The following is a 26,845-nucleotide window of genomic DNA, read 5'->3' on the forward strand; positions in this document are numbered from 1 at the left end:
TATTTCCGATTCTTCATTTGTATTCTTTTTGAATGCAGTGAAGACACAAAATTTACTGTAGCAGTAAATTCGTCAATATATGTATCAATATCCCTGTCCGAAAGATTTGTATCATGAGGAGGAAAATGAGTCCCCAATTCAGCAGTCAAATCGGCCTTAAACTGACTCCAATTAGTGTTTTCAAACGATCTATATTCTTGCGGTTGTTTAACGACGAACTCCAGATCTCCAAATGTAATTTGCAATTTCAAAGCGTAATGATCGGAAAATGTAGATAAACTTTCTATACGATAATTTGGCTGGAGTACATTCACTAAATTTGGACTTACTACAAAATGATCCAAAAATGACGACCCATTAGGAAATGATGGTACCGAATCGCACAATCTCACAAGCAAGTTATTATTTAACCAGCGTTGAAGCGCTCTTCCATTTATGTTTGTAAATGTATCACCCCATGAAGTGTTTTTACTGTTTAAATCGCCGCCTATGAGTATACCATCATAGTTTTGTGCAAAATTGTTTATGTTTGACAAACTGTCATTTATATAAGAATCACCTAAGTTCGAGGCAAAATACACAGTTCCCAGCAGAATTCTCTTTAACTGGCCGTCAATTGTCATATTAATGGAAACAAAAACGTTTGGAACTTGTATATGTGGAATTTCCACTCTAGTAAAATCAATGTTATCACGAAGTATAAGTGCTACTCCAACACCAATTTTACTTTCCAAAAATGAATAATTTTTTAAAGATACTCTATGCATTTCCTTCAGATGTGTTTCCTGAATAAATGCACAGTGTATCTTGTTAGTATTTAAAACATTCAATAAATCAATTCGGCGGCTGACATCAATCAGCGACCTAACATTAAGGGTTAAGAAATTAATATTTCTACGGATCATAAGAATGCTTAAATTCGTTTAACAACCTTAAGCATTCTTCCTTAGCCTCACTGGCTGACATTTCTTTATGCCTTTTAATAAAGCGTTCCATTTTTTCCTCTAAAGAAAGCGTTTCGGGCTCACATAGAATTCTTGCGATTTTTAGGAATTCCTGGACTGTATTGGATGTATGCTTTCGAGAGTTATTAAGACAGTTAGCAAATGATTTACCCGGCCGAACCATATTAACTGCGCTAAAAACGGCTCTCGAAGCCTGAAATTTACTTTGTTGTGATGATACTCTAGATTTTTCTTTGAATTCCACATATTTTAAGTAAGAGGGACATTTCCTGTAACTGGATGGGTGACCAAATTCTTTACAGTTCACACAGAATGGCTTGCTATTTTCTGATTGCACATACTCACATTGCCCTGGTTCATGGGATTTTTCACACTTAACACATGGACGTTTCCTACAGCAATTTGCTGACATATGGCCCCATTGTTGGCAACGCCAACATTGTGGAACCTTCCTATTAGCTTTTGGTGATTCAAACCAAGCCCTTTGCTTTAATACGTACCTAATGTGTGAAATGTCAGAAATAGTTTTTCCCGGAAGTAGCGATACTAAGAATAGACCTGTTTCATAGTTGTTCTTTTTAGAGTGTTGAGTACTAAATTTTGTGACTTTATGTACGGTATTTGGTGCCTGAGCATGTAAACATAACTCAATATCGTTAATTGCTGAAGCATGATATACGCCTCGAAGGACAACATTTATATGTCTTAATTGTTTGGGTGTATAAGTATAAGCCTCGAATTTACCGTCACGTAAAATCTCCATAATTTCGGCGTGTACTAAAGGATCCTGTACGTACAGTTTGCTTTTATGCCTATTTTTGTTTACTATTTTGTACACAATATTTTTAGCATTCAACTCACTTACCAAACGCCCGATATTTATATCGATTAGGAAAATAGGTGGGCAAAACTTAACGTGTTTTGGTTCCAATACTCTGCGTCCATGATTTGAATCAGCAACTTTCCTAGAACTCTCAGGTTCTTTTTCAAAATCCAAAGTCCCTAAAATAGCATATCTATTTTGCGAACCTTCACTATGTATGACATTTACAGAGAGCTGTTTTTTCGTATTTTGGGGTTTTGAAACATCGACATCACTATCGGTTCTTCTTCGTTTGGATCGTTTTTCCTGCACACGCTGAAATCCATCATTATCTTCTCCTGAACTAGCAGAAGCATCCATGCTAACCTCAAAATTAGTTCTTGAAGATTCGTATCCATCAGTATTTTCGTTAAAATCCGTGTCAATTTGATCGTTCATAGATGCAGCAGATTTTTCCGTATTTGAAACGAAAAGCATGTCTGTCTTGGAAAATATTTTTGATGTGCTTGACGTATCAGAAAAAACAGCTTCCTTTAATGCTTTACCAAGATTATTACCAGACGAAGTTGGTCTTTTCGTCACCTTATCAGCGGCTTTCTTCGAAATTTGTCGTTGTTTGAGAGCATCTTTGGAATGGTTTAAGGGCATATTTGCAGCATCATTTCCGGTCAAAATCTTATCAGGCGGTTTCTTCGGCTCTTGGCTGCCCAAGGGCAGATGACTATCCATTGCTAGAAACGCTCGCGGCTTAGGGAAAGGAACTCAAAAATTCCTGTTTTTTAATATATTTTTTTTTCCAAAAAATTTGTTGAAAAAATTTGATTGAAAAAAATACGTCTGCTCTAATCGAAAATTCGAATCGGAATCTAGTAGGCTTATATTTATTCATTCGTGCAACAAAAAATAATTTTTTGAAAATTTTTTTTTTCATTTCATACATTTTTTCAAAAAATTATTTTTTTAAAATCGATTTGTGCGTGAACTTTTTTTATATTTCAATGGAATAAACGATAGCATAGTGATTAATAGGCAAAATTTCATTCATCCCTGCTACAGGAAATCATTTTTGAGGAAAAATTTCAAAAAGTCATAACCCTACTATACACAGAATAAGCGAAATGGAGAACATCAATTTACACACACACGTTCACACAAATACCCATGCACTATGGTTATAAATATTTCAACACACGCATAGAAGAAATATGCAAATAGTGACACAATAACATCAACAAGAATGGTTCGTTGGTTGGTTAGTTGGTCATGGCATTAGGATTCCCATCATCATCAGCAGCAGCAGCAACAACCGCAAAAGGAATATCACTGCCATAACACTGTTAAAGAATGACATCTTCAGCACGCGTTGTTATACATGACAGCCTGCGAATAAACCTTAACCACATTTCATAGAAAATGCTTTTCTTTTTTTTTGCCATTGTCCCTTAGCCAATTGGGTTGGCGGGTTATCCTTTGCATATTTACTGCTACTACCGCTGTTGCAATTGGTCCTAAAGCAATGACATACATTTTTTGTTTCATCACTCATAACGAGAAAAGAAAACAAAGGGGCCAACAAAAATGGATCCTATATTTCGCTGAACAATGAAAAAAAAAACATTTTACGCGTAACCTAGCGCGTATTTTGCCCATGTCACGCAATGTCATATGAGTGGTGCGCTTCTTCTGCTTTCCCTTGACTAGGAGAATCTGCAAAATGGAAGATAAAACCGCCACAAAAAAAAAATTGCCGTGTCCTGTTTTTCATTCTGGCATGACACAATGACTAATTGATCATGAAAAGTGACACGTGTTAAATTTTGGTAAGTGCGGAGGAGCATCATGATGGGCCTGGTATATGGAGATTGAAAAAGGACATGTGCTCGTTTTGTTTTTGTCTTTTAGTTGATTCGAATTTAATTTTTGTGTTCCGTTTTTTTCTAATTGCTTTACGGTTTGCCGTGAAATGACGAGCTAATTCTTGAGGGCTAATGAAATTTTAGTTGACGTCAAACGAGCCTGTGAAATATTAGTTAGTGCTCAAAGGAATTCGGAATGTGTTACATTCTCAAAGAAATTCCTTGTTACACATTATTGATTAAAGCTGTGGGCGGGGTGTGGTCCACTTTCTTGAACGTCACATCTCATAACGTTATCATATTATTGCAAAAACATTAATTGTAGTTTTTGATTGACTCCTATAAATCTTCAAAACAAAGTTTACATTGTTATTATATTATCATGATGAATAAAAGAGAGTTGTATACATGCATAATATGTTTCTCTAATTTAATCTCCAAAGTCGGGCGGCCAACACTAATGGACCACAAGAATTTATTGCATTTGCTTTGGCTGGATAAAAAACTACATATGGGGAATTCTGAGTGAAATCGGACACTTTTTCAAAATGAGGTTTTTGATTTCCTTTATTTTTTGCTGTGGTGATGCTACTCATCAGCAAAACAAAATTTAGTTTTTTTTTTTTTGAATTCTATTAAAACTATATGCAAAGAAATACTTATAACTTATTTAATATGGTCCAAATAGAAAAAATCTTTATTGTTTTATATCAGCTATCTAATAAAAAAAAAATAGAAAAAATGCTTGCGCATTGGGCTTGTGTGAAATGTTCGCGATTTAACATTAAAAATAAATTTTTATACATTTTTGTACTCTTCAATTTTCTTAAAATTATATATTAAACCACAATTAATTACACAAATTTTAAGTCCTATTTGGTAGTGGGATTCGAATAATTAATATTTTTTTTTGCTTATATCTTTTTTTAAAATTGCCAATTTCTGTGAAAAATTTGTTATTTTACCAAAAAATAAAAAAAATAATAATAGGAGGGTTGGCGTATTTTATTTGGGATGAAGACTTCTATTTTGTTTTTCAAAATAGTCAGGCTTAATCCCATAGTCGTTGTTTTAATATATTATTAAAACAACTTTAATTTATTAGTGGAAAAATTGGCGATGTTTACCAAGGGGTAAGACAGGGAAAACTATAGTTTCAGATCTCGCCACAGATCTTCATCAGTTACCTTGTTTCTTGTTTTTCAACAAGAAACTTTTTATACCCAAGTGTCAATTGCTCGCTCAAATAGACACATGCGCAAAGTAACAAATTCAAATCCTCTTTCGTATTTGTAATACGAAGAAAAATCACTTTAATATTCTGGAGAAAATATCACTTTAATATTTGGTAGATTATTCGGTTCGGAGGCCCATTCATATAATTCCCGTGCTGTAGTTACTTAATCATCAATTTAGTTAGTTTATTATCCGCCTGATCCAATAATTGCTAACCTATTTTTAAAATCGAAAAATTATTCAGTTTTAAAGATGTTTAAGATAAATTCCGAAATAAAAAAAATTATTTTGTTGTTGGAATTTGTCCAAATAGTTTCGAGAAGAAACAACCGCTATGCGACGATCGTTTCGTTAACAGGTTTGGTTAACATCATCAGTAGGCCTATTCTGTAAATTTTATCGATTGAAAAGTTGTTATTTTTTTTTTTTGGTTTTTGTAACAACTACAAAACAAACAAATGAAATTGTTGTAAAATAAACAATGAGTAAAGTAGTTAAGAAGATACTGAATAGGGGGGCTGTAGGCATATTCTGTAACTTTTAACAACTATCGATATTGTTTAAATTTCTTTTGTTATTGTAACAAAAAAAAAAAAACAAACAAACAAATGAAATTGTTGTAAAATAAACAATGAGTAAAGGTGTTAAAAAATTACAGAATAGGGCCCCTGTAGGCCTATTCTGTAACTTTTTAACAACTCTACTCATTGTTTATTTTACAACAATTTCATTTGTTTGTTTTGTTTTTGTTACAATAACAAAAGAAATTTAAACAATATCGATAGTTGTTAAAAGTTACAGAATAGGTCTACTGGTCTTCTATACGAAGACCTCAAGGTCTTCTATAGCAAGACTTCAAGGTCTTCTATACGAAGACCTAAAGGTCTTCTATACAAAGACCGCAAGGTCTTCCAGGTGTTCTATACGCAGACTTCCAGGTATTCTATACGCAGACCTCCAGGTTTTTTATAAGACATTCAAAACTTCTATAAGAAGGTCTTCCAAACGGTATTCTCTTATAAGACCAGAAGATCTTCTTATAGAATACGAGAAGGTCTTCTTATAGAAGTCCCGAAGGTTTCCTTACTGAAGTCTTGATAGTCTTCTTATAGAAGACCATCTTCTATAAGAATACCTTCTGGTCTTCTATAAGAATACCTTCTGGTCTTTTATAAGAAGACCTTCTTGTCTTCTATAAGAAGACCTTATGGTCTTATAAAAAAAGACCCTCTGGAAGTCCTCCTGGCCTCCTTCGCTTAGAAGACCATAAGATCTTCTTATAGAAGTTTTGAATGTCTTGGCACAAAAGACCACAACGTCTTCTTACATAAGTCTTCTATAAGAAGACCTTCTGGTCTTCTATAAGGAAAATATTAAGACTTCTGTAAGAAGACCTTTTGGTCTTCTATTAGAAGACCTTCGGGTCTCCATAAGAAGGCCTTCTGGTCTTCTATGCAAAGACATTCAAAACTTCTATGTATAAGACATTCTGGTCTTCTGTTCGAAGACATTCTATAAGAAGACCTTCTATATGGAGACCTTCTGGTATTCTATAAGAAGACCCTCTGGTCATCTGTAAGTAGACCTGCTGGTCTCCTATAATCGGCCTTCTTGCTTTTATAAGAAGACTTTCACGACTTCTAAAAGAAGGCTCTCTAAAAACCTATAGGTCATAAGAAGACCTTCTGGTCTCCTTTAAGAATATCTTTTGGTGTTTTTTAAGAAGTCTCTGCTCTTTTATAGGTAGATCTTCTGGTCTTCGATAAGCCCTCCGAAAAAAGATTTGCTGGTCTTCCATAAGAAGATCTGTTGGTCTACTATAAGAAAACCTACTAGAAATATTCTGGACGGGCTGGTCTTCTATAAGAAGACCGCTTGTCTTCTATAAGTGTCATCTGGTAATTAATAAGAAGGCAGGAATTCTGAAAGAAAACATTATGTTCCTTGTCTTAGAAATAAGACCTCCTGGCATTCTTAGCATGGAATACCAGAAGGTCTTCTTGCCTTATCCTGTTCTATAAGAAGACCTAATCGTCTTCTCTAAGAAGACCTAATCGTCTTCTCTAAGAAGACCTTATCGTCTTCTATAAGAAGACCTAATCGTCTTCTCTAAGAAGACCTTATCGTCTTCTCTAAGAAGACCTTATCGTCTTCTATAAGAAGACCTTCTGGTCTTCTATAAAAAACCATCAAGACTTCTGTAAGAAGACCTTCTTTAAGACGATCTTCTGGTCTTCTTTAAGGCTGGTCTCCATAAGTAGAAGAAGGTCTTCTGTGCGAAGACATTCAAACTTCTATTCGAAGAACTTGTGGTCTTATATAAGAAAACCCTCTGGACTACTATAAGTAGATCTGCTGGTCCTCTTTAAGTCGGCATTCTTCTTCTATAAGAAGACCTTCTGTTTTTCTAAAACCTGAAGGTCATAAGAAGAACTTAAGGTCTCCAGTGAGAATATCTTTTGGCGTTCTTTAGAAAGACCTTCTATATGCAGACTTTCTGGTATTCTATAAGAACACCTTTGAGTCTTCCTTTTGGTCTTCTAAATGAAGCTCTTTTGGTTTTGTAAAAGAAACCTCTTTCGTCTTCATAAGAAGGCCTTCTGGTATTATCTATGAGGACCTTATGGTTTTCTATAAGAAGACTTTCTGGTCTTCCATCAGAAGGCGTTCCTGGTTTTTCTGGCATTATTTACGTAGTCTCAAGTCTTCTAAAAGAATAACATCTGGTCTCCTACTAGCAGACCCAACGGTCTTCGAACAGATGATCTGGTCTCTGAGAGAAGACTTCTATAATGAACATTTTCGTTTTTTTGAGAAAACCAATTTTTATACCCTACACTATAGGATGGGGGTATATTAAGTTTGTCACTACGTTTGTAAGTACTCGAAATAATCATTGTAGACCCCACAAAGTATATATATTCTTGATCAGCGTGCAATTCTACATCGATATAGCCATGTCCGTCCGTCTGTCTGTCTGTCCGTCTGTGGAAATCACTCTAGCGTCCGAACGGATTGATGTAGGTTGATGAAATTTTGGGAAAATATGTTATATTTACGTAGGACTTTTGGTATTGAAAGCGGGCTATGCAGGTCCACGCTTTCGTATAGCCCCCATACAAAATGACGCGTGACGCGTCGTCGTTTTAAGGAATTTTTAAGATATTTGGCCCATATTACCACCGAATTGGTTGTAATTTGGTACTTTGTGTCTCCAGAGGCCAAAAAATATTCCTACCAAAGTTGGGTTATATAGGTCCACGTTTTGGTATAACCCCCATATAAGGCCCCATATAAAGTACGCGTCATTGTAATATATTTGAATGTATTAGACCCATTTGACCACAGAATTGGTTGTAATTTGGTATTTTGTGTCTTCAGAGGCCACAAAACATTCCTACCAAAGTTGGGTTATATAGGTCCACGTTTTGGTATAGGCCCCACATAAGACCCCTTATAAAGTACGCGTCATTTTAATATATTTTGAATGTATTAGACCCATTTGACCAAAGAATCGGTTTTAACTTTGTATTTTGTGTTTCAAGAGGTTAAGAAACATTTCTGCTATAAAATGTTTATATAGGTCCACGTGTTGATATAGCCCCCATAATACAATATCTCCCGATTTTCGATATTTTGAACGTTTTAGCCTCATTATCACACCGATATGGCTGAAATTTGGTATTTAGTCTTCTTTAGGCGTATAAAACTTTCCCCCAGAAATTTGTAGGTATAGGTCCACGCCATCATATAGCCCCCATAGAACGGTACCTTCCGAATTTCGGTATTTTGAAGATTGTGGCCACATTAATCCACCGAAATGGCTGAAATTTGTGGTGGAGGGTATAAAAAGTTCGGCCCGACCGAACTTAACGCTTTTCTTACTTGTTTATAGGATCTTTTGGTTTTCTAAAAGAGGCCCTTCTGGTAATCGGGTCCGAAATAAAATATCCACGTTTATTTCCTAAAAACGTTTAAAACCCAACCTTTACATCATTTGTCGCATCTCCTAAAATAATTTTAAAAATCAATTTTTGTTGCCTCTTTGACAGCTTTTAAAAACTTTAGAAATTAATCTTACACGAGAAATTGTTGGAACACCTTTGCGTATGATTGATATTCATACATTATTAACTATACGCTCCATATTTCAATATTTCATTGGAATTGTTGATGCAAAACAAGAGGTGTCGTCTGCACATGTCATCTGGAAAATTGATATGCCAAACATAACTGCTGTTATTGGTAAATGAACCGTAATCTTTTGTCATTGATTTCGTATTATGTCCCGGTGTTTTCTTCAAGTGCAGTGACATGTATTGTCTTCATCCCAAGTGAACACACACACAAACATATTTATGCCCTGATTGCTCATTGAGATACCACCATTACGGCGTCCTACTGTTTTCTTTTCCTAGAATTAAAAAAAACTCGACGCTACATGTTTTCGACAACACTTTGTCCTTTTATTTCGACATAAAAATGTCTTTTGCATGTAAACAAATTTTATGTTATTCCACTTTGTTCTTTTGTTTCGAATGCCTCGAAATGCCAAAGAAAAACAGTCTGAATCTGTCATTTGTTCCATATCGCACACGTTTGCGTATAAATCCCCATACTTTGGCAACTTTCTTGTGCTTACAACAATTTAACTTTCATCGACTTTTTTTGCTTAGAAGAAGTCAACAACTATCCACACCATCTTCTTCTTTTTCCCCCATCCACTTTTTTGCAATTTATCAAAAATTGCACATATCAGCATCCATCCATTGGGAGGCGACACCACAAAATAGCTGGCAACTCAATAACATAGCTCATTTATCATAAAGCTTTCTTTATGCAACAGCTGTTGCATTACAACATGCCCCACATTTTTTAGGAAAGCTGGGGAAAGTCTTACTGCAGAAAGAAGAAGAACAACAACATCATACCATTGAACAATTCTCTTGAGATTGCATTTTGAACGGGTTCGACTGCAGCTCCATAAAAAGGAATTTCTTTCCCTGTTGTTTTTTGTTTTTCTTGGAAGTATTATATCTCTCCCTCTTATATCTTTCGTCTTTCTACGTGATAGTTCATTTTAAGACGTTTGGGAATTCCTTTGGCCTGGAATGCACATCAATTTTGTGTGAGCAGTCACTAGTGTGTGTGTGTTTTTATGAAGTTCTACATGTGTTGGGGTTGTTGGGGAACTATCTTCAATTATTCTTTGGTGTTTTTTGCTGTTATTTGGAGCGTGTCAAAATAGGTGGTATTTCAATGAACAGGAGATTGGCATCTCCTTTGGTATTTGTTGTTATTTGAGTATTAAATGAATGTTTATCACAAATTAGTTAATTTTTGGTAGCAAATTGGAAGAGTGAAAGGATTTATTAATTTAATGCTACTTCTATTTCTATATACATACATATATACTAATGTAAATTTATTATTAATTATTTTTATTTTTGTCGTTTTTCTTTGTAGGTAAGAATCTTTTGGTTTTATTTCCATACTTTTGATGGAAAACTGTCACTGTCTATTAAAAAAATATGTATGATGCACTTATGGGTAAGATTATATTAAGTTAAGAGAAGAAAATTTTATACAAATTTCTATGCTGATGCAAACTGCATTGAACGATCGATCCCGCTATAAACACATCTTGAGGACCGCCTTGAATCTATACATAAATGCAATATTTTTTTATACCCTACACCACCTTGTGGTAAGGGGTATTATTAGTTTGTAACATGCAAAAGGAAACGAGATAGACCAGTAGTTCCTTTGAGGGATATATGTACGTAGAATCACTTTCTGAGTCGATTTACGCATGTCCGTCTGTCCGTATGTCTGTCCGTCTGTCCATGACTTTTTGTAAATAAAGTACAGGTCGCATTTATTGTCCGATTCGCACGAAAATTGGGGAAGATAGTTTTTTTTGGCCAAAGGACGAACGCTATTTATTTTCGTAAAAATCGGTTCAAAGTTGGATATAGCCCCCATATATATCATCGCCCGATTTAAGGTATTTGGTGCACGAAACACGCTATATATGTCCGATTACAATTACATTTGGAATGTGCGACGGTATTTAGTCTAGAAATAAGTGTGCCAAATTACAAAGAAATCGGTTCAAATTTGGATATAGCTCCCATATGTATATATTCTCGGCCGATTTTAGGTATTTGATGCACGAAACACGCTATATACGTCCAATTTTGATGAAATTTGGACTATGTGACAGAATTTGGTCTACAAATAAATGTGAAAAATTATATCGATCTGTTCTGATTTGTCCAAACTTAGTTTAAGTTCGAAGATGGGTTATACCGGTCCACTCCTTCCGGTACCTCCCCCACAAAACTTCGAAAATGTTCGAAAAATTTGTGCATACGACAACTCTTAAAGGGAGAAATCCATTTGGTCCATACTGTGCACATCGTGAAATGTCTGCCAGTCTTAGATGAGGTTCCAATATGGACTCAATCGGCCCACTCCTTCGGGTACCTCCCACACAAAATTTCGAAAAAGTTCAGATTAGGACCTGCTCTCGAATCTCTTTGATTTTTGTTGCAACAACTTGTATTCACTGCCCCTATATGACGCCACAAGTTTCATCAGCGGCAAGTCCATACTTCCTGAGAAAATAGCCTGAAAGGTGCAAAAAAACTCCTATGACACCCTCTGTAGTTGTTGGAGTGCAGTATAACTCTCAAACGGATCTGCCGATACGGTCCTAAATTTGACCTTCGTAATATTTTGTTCAAACTTAGTTTAAGCTCGAAGATAAGCCATATCGGCTAACACTTTCTGGTACCTCCTCCACAAAAGTTCAAAAATGTTCGGAAAAAAATTGTGCGCACGCTAACTCTTTAAGGGTGTGACCGATTTGGTACATACTTTACACATCCTAATATATCTACTACTTACTTACTTACTTAGCTGGCCCATTACAGATTATTTGTTCCATAGACCGAACTAAGAAAAGATCTCCAATTCTCTCTGTTTAGTACTTAGCTTTCTGGAATATCGCGCCTTGTCATCTCTTCATCCACTTGTTTGCGCCATCTATTCTTTGGCCTGCCAATTCTGCGTGCACCGCCATGTGGCTCGAATTTATACGCCTTTTTAGCGGGTTCATCTTCGCCCATTCTTATGATATGGCGTAGCCAACGCAATCGCTGCATCTCGATACGTTTAACTATATTGATGTTGTTGTATAGCAGATACAGCTCGTGGTTTGTGCGACGTCAATATTCACCGTCAACGCAAATCGGCCCGTAGATCTTTTGAAGAATTTTCCTCTCAAACACACCAAGCACGACCTTATCTGCTTGCGAAAGTATCCATGCTTCGGAGCCATACATTAGCACGGGCAGTATCAGCGTTTTGTATAGTGTTATTTTTGTTTGACGAGATGTGGCTTTGTTTTTAAATTGCTTACTTAGACCATAGTAGCATCTGTTGGCCAATACAATTCTTCTTCTTATTTCACAACGGATGTTGTTTGTTGTGTTTATGGCAGTGCCGAGGTAGACGAAGTCTTTTACTACCTCAAAGTTATAGGAACCAACTTCAACAGTTGGTCCGATCACAATGGACGCACTGCGCGTCGAGAGCATCAACTTGGTCTTCTCGCCGTTTACCGCCAGACCCACTTTAGCAGATTCTCCTTCGACCTTCATAAAGGTATCAGTTACTTCTTTTAGTGATCGTCCCATGATGTCTATATCATCAGCATAAGCAAGTAACATCTGGCTATTGGTGTAGATTGTGTCATTAACAAAGCCGGATGAGCTTTGCGGGGATACCAAATTCAGACATGGCTTGGAATAACTTTGAACGTAGCGGGCTGTCGAAGGCTGCTTTATAATCGACAAAAAGGTGGGTGGTGTCGATCTGCATCTCTTGGGTCTTCTCCAGGATTTGCCGCAGGGTAAATATCTGGGCAATGGTGGACTTGCCAGGTCTAAAGCCACATTGGTATGGTCCAATTATTTCGTTGACCATTGGCTTTAGTCGTTCGCACAATATCCCTGACACTATCTTATAAGCAATAGGGAGAAGACTTATTGCCCTATAGTTGCAGCATACAGTCTTATCTCCTTTCTTGTGGACGGAACACAGGATGCTCAGGTTCCAATCGTCACGTTCTTCCTGCCACATGGTGCAAACTAGCTGATGCTGTTCCTGTACCAAAGCCATCAGTTTGATGCTTGACTCTTTGGTAGAATTTTCGGACTTCATTCTGGCTCCTGTGCATCTCGATTTGTTCACACTCCCGCTCTTCCACTCCCTCTTTTTCTTGCGGAAATACGTTTCTCCTCTCTCCTTTGCTCCCGATATCTCTCTCGTGCGCTACGTGTTCCTACTGATTGTAAAGTAGCTCTATATGCCGGTAGCAGCACGACACTCCTGATCATACCATGTATTCCTTGGTGGAGGTCTCTGTTATCCAAGTATGGATTTTGCGGCTGTTTGCATGTAGTGGGTAAAAATTTTCCATTGCGCTGATATGTTATCGTGATGTGGAGTGTTTTGATTAAGCAATTGGGCTAGATGAGTGGAATATGCTGTGGCTATCTGTTGTGATGGCAGCTTACCGATGTCTAACTTTCGTGTTGTGTCTGTTCGTATTTTGTTTGCTACGTTTAACCGGGTGCGCACCTTTGCTGCAACAAGGTAGTGGTCCGAGGCCACAACCTTCAAAATACCAAAATCGGGAGTTACCGACCTATCGGGGTTAAATGAAGGCGTGGACCTATACCAACAAAATTCTGGGGGAAAGTTTTATACTCCAAATAAAGACTAAATACCACATTTCAGCCATTTCGGTGGAATATTTAGGTCACAACCTTCAAAATACCGAAAATCGGGAAGTACCGTTCTATGGGGGCTACATGAAAGCGTGGACCTATACCAACAAAATTCTGGGGGAAGTTTTATACTCCAAATAAAGACTAAATACCAAATTTCAGCCATTTCGGTGGAATATTTAGGTCACAACCTTCAAAATACCGAAAATCGGGAAGTACCGTTCTATGGGGGCTATATGAAGGCGTGGACCTATACCGACAACATTCTGGGGGGAAGTTTCATACCCCCAGCTAAGATTAAATACCAAATTTTAGCCATTTCGGAGGAATATTGAAGCCACAACCTTCAAAATATCGAAAATCGGGTGGCTATATGAAGGCGTGGACCTATACAGACAAAGGGAAAGTTTCATACCCCCAGTGAAGATTAAGTACCAAATTTCAGTCATTTCGGTGTGATAATGAAGCTAAAACCTTAAAAATACCGAAAATCGTGTGGTACCGTTCTATGGGGGCTATATCAAAACGTGGACCGATATAGACCATTTGCAATACCAAACATCGTAGGAGTAATAGAAACTTCTATACCAAATTACAAACATCAATCTTAAGAATTGCAACCTTGATTAAGAATTGTACCTTGATTGGTAAAGGGTAATTACTTTGCGGGCCCCCACCAAACAATGGGGAAGGGTTCGTCGACGGGACATTTTTTTTCTGGATAGGGCATCCCGTCGACAAACCCCTCCCCATTGTTTGCTGGGGGCCCCAAAGTAATTACCCCTTAGCAGCTTTCGTAGTGGGTATATAAAATAATTTTTTCCACAATTAGAATATATTTAGAATTTCCTGAAGTACATAGGCTAGATGGACATTTGATGCCCTATCCAGAAAAATATACCCCGTAGACGAATCCCACCCCAAAGTAATAACCCTTGAGCAGTTTTGGTCGTTGGTACTTTTGTTAGAAATTGACACGTATATAATTAGTTAAACGTTTAAACAAACCTCATTAATATAATTAAATTGTATACTAAATAAATATTTACAGTTTCCCTTAATTTAGTTAAATATTCTTCACATATTATACCGAATTTAATAGTTTCATTCTTAAATTAAATTGTGTCATTAAATTCCAATTTCAATTTAGCCTCAGTGCTGTGTTGAGTCCTTAACAGAGATCTGTTAATCCCTTAACAGAACACTGTTGATGGTTCGTGTCTTTGCTAAAATTAAATTTTCCAATTTTAAATCCAATTTATCTTCACACACACCCAAAAATATTGCGAGAACCTGCTACTACAACACCTTCGCGTATGAGTAATATTCACACAAAATGAACTATACGCTCCATACACCACACACTCCTAAAATTTTGCGTTGTCAATTCAAGTCCTAATTATGGATCAGTTTGAAATTGTTACCGCATATAGTAGTCCTTGGAGCCCGATTACAACAGGTTATTTTTATCTAGGGTAAATGCATACTTCCCGAGAGCTGTCCGAGCATTCGGAAATTTTAAATTTTTTTGAAAAAAAAAAGCAAATTTCTTGGATTTGTTCGTAAGTCAATGACATTAAATAACCAAAGAGAACATTTAAAACCCACTGAAAAAGTGATGGTATCTTGATAATCATTACACCACGTTAACACGCGTGATGCGTATCAAGTCATTTTTTCTCTGTGATAGTTTTCGAAAATGCCATTGAAGTGAACAAATTTTTCATTGTTCCAACCAACAACAATTTGATAATATCTGTCAATTATTCTATTAAATAAATTTTAGCTTACAATAATATGTTTTATTAGGGAGAGACCCTAACAGCTTTACCCACTTAGGTTTATAATAAATTCAATTAAACAACAACAATAAAAGCACCGACCATTATACAGTGGGCAACAATGTTGTTTGTCTCTTCACCTCCCCACAAGAACAAACACACTCCATACATAAATGACACAGAAACGTTGGCAACATTATCGAACATCTATGACAGCGATAGCATTCATTCCATACCCCTCCCAGCTTTACTCTTGTAATGCTGCCCCAGTTGAAATAGACGACAGTCTGTCTATGCTTAGCGCCCACTCGAGTAGCAAGTGTCTGGACAAAAATATTAATTTCATCTTTGGGTATTTTTCTTAAACGAACAAAAAACTTCCAGCCAACTAACCTGTCGTCGACGACGACAAATGAATGACTGATTATAGTTAAAACAAATTTATTAGGGTGTAATGAATACAAAAAAGAGTGCCACTGTGGTGCAATGGTAAGCACATGCCTTTTGTGCAATGCGTCCCCGGGTATGATTCCCAGGCCAGAGAACATAAAACTTTCAACGGTTACAAAAATACCCCTCAGGTAATGTTGACGACATTTCGACATCATATGAGAGAAGTCTGACTTTCCATTGATATACATATTCAGGGGAAAAATTACCTAAAATATTCAATTGAATTCTTTATGAGACAGAATTGTTGTCTATTTAGTTAAACGTTTGGGATAACCTATTATTTTTCAGATCTACCTCATATAAATATGCTACAGTTTATGGTACTTAGTAACAACATTAAACGATTTATTGAGCTAGTCTATAAAAACGAGGGGTAATTTGGGAAGTTTTATATCTTTCACATTCATTCATTTAGAAAAGTCACAAAAATTCCACCAAGAGATTTGCAACTGTGCTACAGGATGAATAATTCTAGGCCAAGTGGGTGACTTCAGGTGAACACAGCATACCTTAACCAATGGGCAACACAAGTATTTCGTTTAATTCAGCTCTTTCTTGAGTTTTATATTTCAAAGTTGTATATTATAGTTCAGAAGCTTCAATTAGACCCCACCTACCTTACCATAGTCGTCATTATAATCCTACGATTGAAGATACAGCATCATATCACCACACCACCAGCCAAACTACCCACCTTAGTTACCCTAGTTATCGTCGCTCGCATGGCGAGCAATAAAAATTTATGGTAAAAAATTAATTTTTTACACAAAAATGATTTGTTTGAGAGATGACAAGGAGGGTGCTGCTGCTGGCAGTTTATTGCTTGGTTGCTCTTTGGCTGCTGCCACCACTGCTGCTGTTCGTTCTCATTGATTCTTTATGCTTTTTGTTCTTGTTGCTATTCATATTTTTGTGGTGTTCTTTTGTGTGTCGATTTTTTGAACAATTTCAATGCCCTACAGCTTGAGAGTGAAAGCGATTAGTGTGGAAAGTCTTTTGAGCGTTTAACGTAAAGGTTCTTGGAAGATCTGAAAGGCCACGACTCTGACAGTCCTAAAAAATATGCTGTAAAAATTTTAATTTTTTTTTTTTTTGAACAACATTCTAATAAAATCCACAGCCATATAAATATTTATGAAAAAAGTATTCTTAAAAATCCATGTCCTTAAAAATATTTATAAACAAAACTTGTCAAAAATATAAAAAATATTCCGATGTCCTTAAACATAGTTATAAAAAAATTATTAAAAAAATCCCGCCCTTAAAAGTTTTATAAAAAATATTACAAAAATATATTCATAAAAATCCACGTCCTTAAAAATATTGACCAAAAATAATTCTTAAAAATCCACGTCCTTAAAAATATTGACCAAAAATAATTCTTAAAAATCCACGTCCTTAAAAATATTGAACAAAAAATATTTTAAAAAATCCACGTCCTTAAAAATATTGAACAAAAAATATTTTAAGAAATCCACGTCCTTAAAAATATTGAACAAAAAATATTTTAAAAAATCCACGTCCTTAAAAATATTGAACAAAAATCATTCTTAAAAATCCACGTCCTTAAAAATATTGAACAAAAAATATTTTAAAAAATCCACGTCCTTAAATATATTGAACAAAAATAATTCTTAAAAATCCACGTCCTTAAAAATATTGAACAAAAATATTTTTAAAAATCCACGTCCTTAAAAATATTGAACAAAAAATATTTTTAAAAATCCACGTCCTTAAAAATATTGAACAAAAAATATTTTTAAAAATCCACGTCCTTAAAAATATTGAACAAAAAATATTTTTAAAAATTCACGCCCTTAAAAATATTGAACATAAAATATTTATAAAAATCCACGTCCTTAAAAATATTGAACAAAAAATATTTTTAAAAATCCACGTCCTTAAAAATATTGAGCAAAAAATATTTTTAAAAATCCACGTCCTTAGAAATATTGAACAAAAAATATTTTTTTAAAATCCACGTCCTTAAAAATATTGAATAAAAAATATTTTTTACAATCCACGTCCTTAAAAATATTGAACAAACAATATTTTTTAAAATCCACGTCCTTAAAAATATTGAACAAAAAATATTTTTAAAAATCCACGTCCATAGAAATATTGAACAAAAAATATTTTTAAAAATCCACGTCCTTAGAAATATTGAACAAAAAATATTTTTAAAAATCCACGTCCTTAGAAATATTGAACAAAAAATATTTTTAAAAATCCACGTCCTTAGAAATATTGAACAAAAAATATTTTTAAAAATCCACGTCCTTAGAAATATTGAACAAAAAATATTTTTAAAAATCCATGTCCTTAGAAATATTGAACAAAAAATATTTTTAAAAATCCACGTCCTTAGAAATATTGAACAAAAAATATTTTTAAAAATCCACGTCCTTAGAAATTTTGAACAAAAAAGTTTTTTTTTTAAATCCACGTCCTTAGAAATATTGAACAAAAAATATTTTTTATATTTTTTATAAAAAAAATTTAAAAATGTTCATATTAAAATAATATTCTTAAAAATGTACGTCCTTAAAAATCCACGTCCTTAAAAATATTTATAAAAATGCTGTTGAAAATATTAAAAGAATATTCCTCAAAATCCACCTCCTTAGTTATTATATTTATAAAAAAATTAGGATGGTTGGCGTTTTTTATTTGGGATGACGACTTCTATTTTGCTTTTAAAAATAGTCAGGCTTAATTCCATAGTCGTTTCTTTTAGTATTTTATGAAAACAACTTTAATTTGTTAGTAGGAAAAATTGACGATGTTTACCAAGGGGTAAGGTAGGGAAGACTATAGTTTCGGATCTCGCCACAGATTAATAAAATATTAAAACAACGACTATGATTTAATCTGACTATTTTGAAAAGCAAAATTTATAAAAAAAATTTAAAAATATTGACAAAATATCCATAAAAGTCCACGACCTTGAAAATATTTATAAAAAAATATTATTAAAAACCCACGTCCTTAAAAATATGTATAAAACATATTATTATAAATCCACGTCCTTGAAAATATATATAAAAAAAATATTATTAAAAACCCACGTCCTTAAAAATATGTATAAAAATATTAATAAAAATCCACATCCATAAAAATATTTATAAAAAATATTAATATTCCACGTCCTTGAAAATATTTATAAATAAATATTATTAAAAATCGACGTCCGGCAAAATATTTATAAAAATACATGTTCTTAAAATATATTCTAAAAAAATATTGAAAAATATGTAATACCTTTGTAAACATTAAAATATAAAATATTATTAAAAATCCACGTCCATAAAATTATTTATAAAAATTTTTATTAAATATCCACTTCCTTAAAAATATTTATAAAAATAAATATAAAAATATTTATAAAAAATATTATTAAAAATCCATGACCTTAAAAATATTAATAATAAAAATCTACGCCCTTAAAATATTTATAAAAAATAACATTCAAAAATACTCTTAAAATCCAAGCTTATAAAAATATTAATAAAAATATTGGAAATGTATTCTTAACAATCCACGTCTTTAAAAATATTAATAGAAAGTACTTTCAAAAATCCACGTCCTTAAAATAGTTATAAAAATTCTTAAAAATATTTATAAAAATTACTGAAAAATATTCTAAAAATCCACGTCCTTAAAAATATTTATAAAAAAATTTAGAATATATTCTTAAAATAAAATAAATATTAATAAAAATATTTTTCAAAAAAAATTCCTTAAAAATATCCTAAAAAAATCTTAAAAATATGGAAAAAATAATATTGGACAAAATCTTGAAGATCCCAAAAAAATCGCTAGCAATATTGAAAAATATTTATAAAAAATATTGGAAAATATTTATACATATATTTTTAAAAATCCACATAACTAAAAAATATTTTTAAAAAATTCAGGTAACAAAAAAATATTTTTAAAAAATGCTCGTAAATAAAAAAAATATTTAAAAAAACACGTTATTGATAAATATTTTTAAAAAATTCAAATTATTCAAAACGACATTTTTCAAAATATGCAAGTAATTAAAAAAATATTTTTTAAAAAATCATGTAATTGAAATAATATTTGTTAAAAAATTTACGTACCTAGAAAATATTTTTAAAAACTTAACGTAATTGAAAACAAAAATATTTTTTTAAATCCAAGTTATTAAAAAAAACCACTTAACTTAACGTTATTGAAAAAAAATATTTTTAAAAAATCCACATAATTAAAAAATATTTTCGTAATTGAATAAAATATTTAAAAAAAAATCACGTAATTAAAAAAATGTCGTAATTGAATAAAATGTTTTTTAAAAATCCATGTAAATAAAAAATTTTCGTAATTGAATAAAATATTTAAAAAACCAAGACATTAAAAAAATATTTTTAAAAATTACACGGCATTAAAAAACTGGTTTTAAAAAATCCTCGTATTTGAAAACACATTAAAAAATCCAAAATATTTTTAAAATTAAAAATATTAAAAAAATATGGTAAAAAATTTAAAAAAATCAAAAATTTATTTAAATAATCCAAAATATTTATGAAAAATAACAAAATATTAAAAAAATTCAAGTATCTAAGATATTTTAAAAAATCCACGCAATTGAACATTTTTTTCAAAGAACTTAAAAAAATCCACGACATTAAAAAATTATTTTTAAAAATTACACGGCATTAAGAACTGGTTTTAAAAAAATCCACGTCCTTAAAAATATTTATAACTATATTTTCATAAATCCACGTATTTGAAAACACAAAAAACCCAATATATTAAAAAAAAAAAAACAAAATATATTTAAAAAATTAAAAATATTAAAAAAAAAACAAAACATTGTAAAAAGATTAAAAATTTTTAAAATGCTTTTAAAAATAGTCAGGCTTAATCCCATAGTTGTTGTTTTAATATTTTATTAAAACAACTTTAATTTATTAGTGGGAAAAAATTGGCGATGTTTACCAAGGGGTAAGGCAGGGAATACTATAGTTTCAGATCTCGCCACAGATCTTCATCAGTTCCCTTATTTCTTGTTTTTCAACAAGAAACTTTTTATACCCAAGTGTCAATTGCTAGCTCAAATAGATACGTGCGCAAAGAAACACTCTGATCGAGAATTTCTTTGGCACTACCTAAACTCTAGCAACTTCACTTGCAAACAAATCCAAATTTTTCCCACTGCTATGCGTTCGTCGATTCTCGACGAAAAAGCACATAACTAATTGACATTTGGGTATAAAAAGTTTCTTGTTGAAAAACAAGAAATAAGGGAACTGATGAAGATCTGTGGCGAGATCTGAAACTATAGTATTCCCTGCCTTACCCCTTGGTAAACATCGCCAATTTTTTCCCACTAATAAATTAAACTTGTTTTAATAAAATATTAAAACAACAACTATGGGATTAAGCCTGACTATTTTGAAAAACAAAATAGAAGTCGTCATCCCAAACAAAAAACGCCAACCCTCCTAATTTTTAAAATATATTTAAATAATCCAAAAAAATTTATAAAAAATTAATAAAATGTTAAAAAATCCAAGTATCTAAAAAATATATTTTAAAAAATTCGCGTAATTTGAAAAAATATTCAAAGAAATCGCTTAATTGAAAAAAATATTTTTAAAGAATTCATGTACTTGTAAATATATATTTTTAAAATTCCACGTACGAGAAAAATCATTTTTAAAATTCCACGTACTAGAAATAATATTTTTAAAAAATCTACGTACTATTTTGGTTGGTTTAGTTTGGCTTTTAGACAGTCCAAAGGTCAACAAAAAATACATTCGACAAATCCACGTACTTGAAAAAATATTTTTAAAAATCCTTGTAAAGTAAAAAAAAAATTAAAAAACACGACATTAAAAATATGTTTAAAAAGTCCACGTACTTGGAAGAATATTTTAAAAAATACACGCACATACAAAATATTTTAAAAAATCAATATACTTCAAAAGTATTTTTTAAAAAAACTCGTAACGGAAAAAAACACTTTAAAGAAATTTACGTTCTTAAAAAAATATTTTTAAATAATTGTACTTAAAAAACTATCTAAAAAAATAATTGTACTTGATAAAAATATTTTTAAAAATCCACGTAAGTTTATAAAAATCCTCGTAATTGGAAATATACTTAAAAATTCAAGTAATTGAAGAAAAATAAAAATTCACATAATTAAAAAAATATTTATAAAAAAATCCACGTAATTGAACAAAAATAAAAATTCACGTAATTGAAAAAATATTTTTAAACAATCCAAGTAATTGAAAAAGTATCTCAAAAAATAATAAATATTTAAAAAGAAAATTGTACTTGAATAATATTTAAAAAATCCACGTACTTAAAAAAATATTTTAAAGAAATCGACGTACTGAAAATGTATTCTTAACAAATCCACGTTTATTGGTCTAATCGTCCTTGGAAAATACTGCTTTAAACGTTTATAGATTTATTGCTTACTCTTAAAAAATACACGTCGGAAAACTATTTCTAAAAATGAATTTATAATTATATTTAGTTATATTTAATTAAATTTAAAAAATCAAACTAATTGAAAATATATTTTTAAACAATTTACGTAATTAAAAAATATGTTTAAAAATCCATGTAATTGAAAAAATATATTCAAAGATTTCACGTGCTTGAAAACATATTTTTAAAAATACATGCATTAAAAAATAATTAAAAAATCCACGTAATTGGAAAAATATTTCAAAAAAATAGTTGTACTTGAAAAAATATCTCAAAAAAATATTTTTAAAAATCCACGTAATTGAAAAAAAGTTTTTAAAAATCCTCGTAATTGAAAAATATTTAAAAAGCCAAGTAATTGAAAAAATATTTAAAAATTCACGTAATTGAAAAAATAAATAAAAATCCACATAATTGTAAAAATATTTTTAAAAAAGCCACGTAATTGAAAAAGTATCTCAAACAAATAATTGTGCTTGAAAAAGTATTTCAAAAAAAAAGTTCTTGAAAAAATATTTTAAAAATCCAGGTCCTTGAACAAATATTTTTAAAAAAATCAACGTACTAAAAAGATTTATTTGTAAAATTCCACGTACTTGGAATCTTGAAACAAATATTATTTAAAAATCTACCTTATTGGATTGATAGTCCATTAAACATATTCTTAAAAAAAATCATATTTAGTAATCTGATAATTAGTAGTCCCACAAGCTCTGAAAAGTATCCTTAACAAAAATCCACGTTTATTGGTCTAATGGTCCTTAAAAAATACTGCTTTAAACGTTTATTGATTTATTGCTTACTCTGATAGTTCTTCTTTAAAAAACTACCATATACTATATTAAATTTTTCAAATAATAACTGTCCCACCACAAGTAGCTCAACACCTGGTCGACTTCTCAAACAAAAAACCTTTTATATTATTATTTTTGTTTTGATAATTTTGTTGCATCATTGTGTGGTTGTTGTTATTTTTGTTATAGTATTAGTTTTAGTTATTTTGCATACCGTGCCGCTATTACACACTTGTGGTTAATATTGTCTGTCTGGTTAGTTTGTCGAAACCCATTACAGAGCCAACATGGGAATCAACGGCGACAATAACTGACCATTTCAAAAAAAGTGCAAAAATGTGATTTAAGAAGAAAAGAAAAACAAAAGACTACAAGAAAAGAATCGATTACCTAAAAAGAATTTAAATATTTGGGGAAAAAATATTCGCGTTCGGTATTGCGACCTCTGAAAAAAGCCGGTCAAAAGAAAAGACAAGTGTTGGCAACACCAAACGTAACAAATTCGTTCGCATGAAATCAGATCGCGTGCAACATCTTCAATTTCGCTAAACGCCGCCAAGAAAAACGGTAGTGTTAAATTACGAAAACACAAAAAAGAAGCATTTGGTGTTGAATAAAAAAAACAATTCTTACGCCCCTCTCTTCGACTTTTTTACACCATTGGTGTTGTTTTTAACAGTGCACAAAGCAAAGAAAATAACAAACATTTATTATTTATTTTCGTTTGGTTCTAACAACTCCCACTACGACCTCCCACTATAATACTCCTCCACTTTCTCCTCCAACCTTTCACCCTTACCTTGTTGTTCTATCCTTTTTGCCATCTGCATTTTTCCTTCTGTGGGGTCTTTAAGGAAATGTTCTTTCGTGTTTAGCTACTTTTCTTGGATATCACGTTGCTGTGTTGTTGTTTTTTTGTTATTATTGCTATTGGTGCTTCTTCTTCTATTTGTTTGTTGGCATTTCGCCTTTTTTCGGTTCCTTTCGTTGGCGATGCAAAGATTTCAGGCGGCGCATGGAAAAAAGTGTTGTAACTAATATTGTGACGTGATCTGGCTGGTTGGTGGTGTAGCCAGAATGTGTAGGAGAAATATGGGAAGTATAGCCAATAATCATGAATGGATTCTTAAAGGAATTTCATATTTTTATTAGAATAAAAATCATTTTGATTGGCGACCATACTGGTTTTAGGAACAAGTACCGACAAATTATACCGATCATCCGGCAATGTGTCTAAATTGCTTTTACGGTATGTTGGGTATTAGGTTGCTTTTCTTGCAGTTGCAGATTCCACAACGGAGTTTCGATAAACGTCATAAATAGGGTAAATTGAGTGGAGGTCCCATAAAATTGAGCTAAATATGGACCCGGGATGCAATAACTGCTCTGTTCCAGAACCTGCAAGAAGCTACTATTTTTTACTACGACAACATTTTTTCCTTTATACTATCGGAAAAAAATAGTAAAACTTAGTAGATTCTCGTAGTTTTGGAACATACCAAATTAAAAAAAAAAAAAAAAATTAGAAACACCAACGTCTCAAAAAAATAGTTTTTTAAAAAATATCTACGTCCGTGAAAGATTAGTTTTTAAAAATATAAAAGTCCCTAAAAATATTTTTAAAATAAAATGAAATAGTATTTTGAAAAATAAGCAAGTCCTTTAAAAAATATGTTAATATGTAAAAATGTCAACGTTCTTTAAACAAATATTTTTTTATATCCACGTTCCTGAATAAGTATTTTTTTAGAAATAACAACATAATAACAAATATTATCCAAAACTCAATAGCCTTAAAAAACTATTTTTAAAAATATACCTGTTCTTGAAAAAATAATTTGTAAAAATATCCAAGTCTTTAAAAAAATGTTGTTTAAAAATATTTTTTAACTCAAAAAATATGTTGGAGAATCCCATTGAAAAAATATTTTTTTCAAATATCCACGACTATAAAAAATATTCTTAATTAAAAAGTCCAAACAACATCGACAACTTTAAAAAAGTATACCTCGTGTCCTTAAAAAATAGTTTTAAAAATGTTGACGTTATTGAAAAATTATTTAAAAAAAATATTAAAAATTTTCAAATGCTTGAAGAAATATTTTTTCGAATAAAAAAAATTTTTTAAAAATATTTTTTTAATGTCGTAGAATTATAAAAATATTTTTTTAAGTCGCGGATTTTTTAAAAATATTTTTTTTAATGTTTAGCCGATAGCTCTTATATTTCTAGTGCTTTATAATTTTTCTTTATTATAATTTATAATTTAATAAATATAGTGGATTTTTTAAAAGTATATTTTTTAAAATCGTGGATTATTTAAAAAAAAATTTTAATGTCGTGGATTTTTTAAAATATTTTTTAATGTCGTTAATAACATTAAAAATATTCCACGACATTAAAAATATTTTTAAAGCATTAAGAAATATTTAAAAAAATCCACGACATTAAAAAACTATTTCTAAAAAATCCACGAAATTCAAAAAAAAATATTTAAAAAAATACCATTTTTTAATTTTGTTAATGTCGTGGATTTTTAAATGGTTTTATTTAGCTCACCCCGTTTGTTTTATTCTTGGGTCAAATTTAGTAATTCAAATTTCACCCTCTTCCTGTCAACCGATTAATCTGAAATTTTGTATACACTTTGGATTTTGGTGACAATACAATTATGTTTATTCATTATCATTATAAATTCAAGATGGCCGCCGCTACAAAATGGCGGATAATTTATGTTTTATTAATCCCATCAATATGGGTATCAAATGAAAGGGCTCAACAAAGGGCATAAAAATTTTAAATCCAAGATGGCGGCCGCTACAAAATGGCGGATAACGTAGGTTTTATCAATCCCATCAATATGGGTAGCAAATGAAAGTGCTCAACCAGTAGAATACAATGTACTATATAAAATTAAAATCCAAGATGGCGGCCGCTGCAAAATGGCGGATAACGAAGGTTTTATCAATCCCATCAATATGAGTATCAAATAAAAGGGGTTTTCGTACATTTATCTTAAACATTGCAATGTATGTTTAACATAAAACCGTTGGACTGCAATAAACTAACGGGCAAGAAACCTTGCAATAATGAAGCACTAAATGAATTAAACAGAATGCGAAATAAAAACTAAAAACTAGAAAATAAAAATAGGTAAAAAAAAACGTTTTAAGTTAAACGGTTTTATGTTAAACATGCATTGCAATGTTTAAGATAAATGTACTAAAAACCAAAAAATAATAAAATAGATGCAGTCGTGGGAATTATAAACATATGCATAGACCAGACTAAAATAAAACCGTGGGGCACATTCTAGCCCTACTTATCACACGTCCATCGTTGTCGGTTGAACAACTGCCTAATTATAGTGTAACATTACAAAGCAAACATTTTAATCAACGATTGTAGACAATTGACGTGCCCCACGGTTTTATTTTAGTCTGGTCTATGCATATGTTTATAATTCCCACGACTGCATCTATTTTATTATTTTTTGGTTTTTAGTACATTTATCTTAAACATTGCAATGCATGTTTAACATAAAACCGTTTAACTTAAAAAGTTGTTTACCTATTTTTATTAAAAAATATTTTTTTAATTTTGTTAATGTCGTGGATTTAAAAAAAAACTTTTTTAGTGTCGTGGATATTTTAAAAATATTTTTT

At 31.7% G+C, this 26,845-nt stretch overlaps 1 protein-coding gene across 12 annotated transcripts in view; it reads left to right on the forward strand.

The window, feature by feature from the left end:
* Nt5b (5' nucleotidase B) overlaps nt 1-26,845 on the forward strand; it is a 178,055-nt gene that overhangs the window by 82,485 nt on the left and 68,725 nt on the right. Inside the window, exon 1 of one of the 12 annotated variants that reach the window (XM_073977044.1) lies at nt 23,404-23,747. The exons of 9 other annotated variants lie outside the window; for them this stretch is intronic. The gene's annotated coding sequence lies outside the window, so the exon portion shown is untranslated. Of the gene's footprint in view, nt 1-23,403; nt 23,748-26,845 lie in introns of those variants that run through there. 2 more of the 12 variants (XM_073977032.1, XM_073977037.1) reach the window with 2 other exon arrangements.

This window comes from Musca autumnalis, unplaced genomic scaffold, assembly GCF_047663935.1.
Source record: "Musca autumnalis isolate F117 unplaced genomic scaffold, ASM4766393v1 scaffold_3, whole genome shotgun sequence".
NCBI lineage: Eukaryota > Metazoa > Arthropoda > Insecta > Diptera > Muscidae > Musca > Musca autumnalis.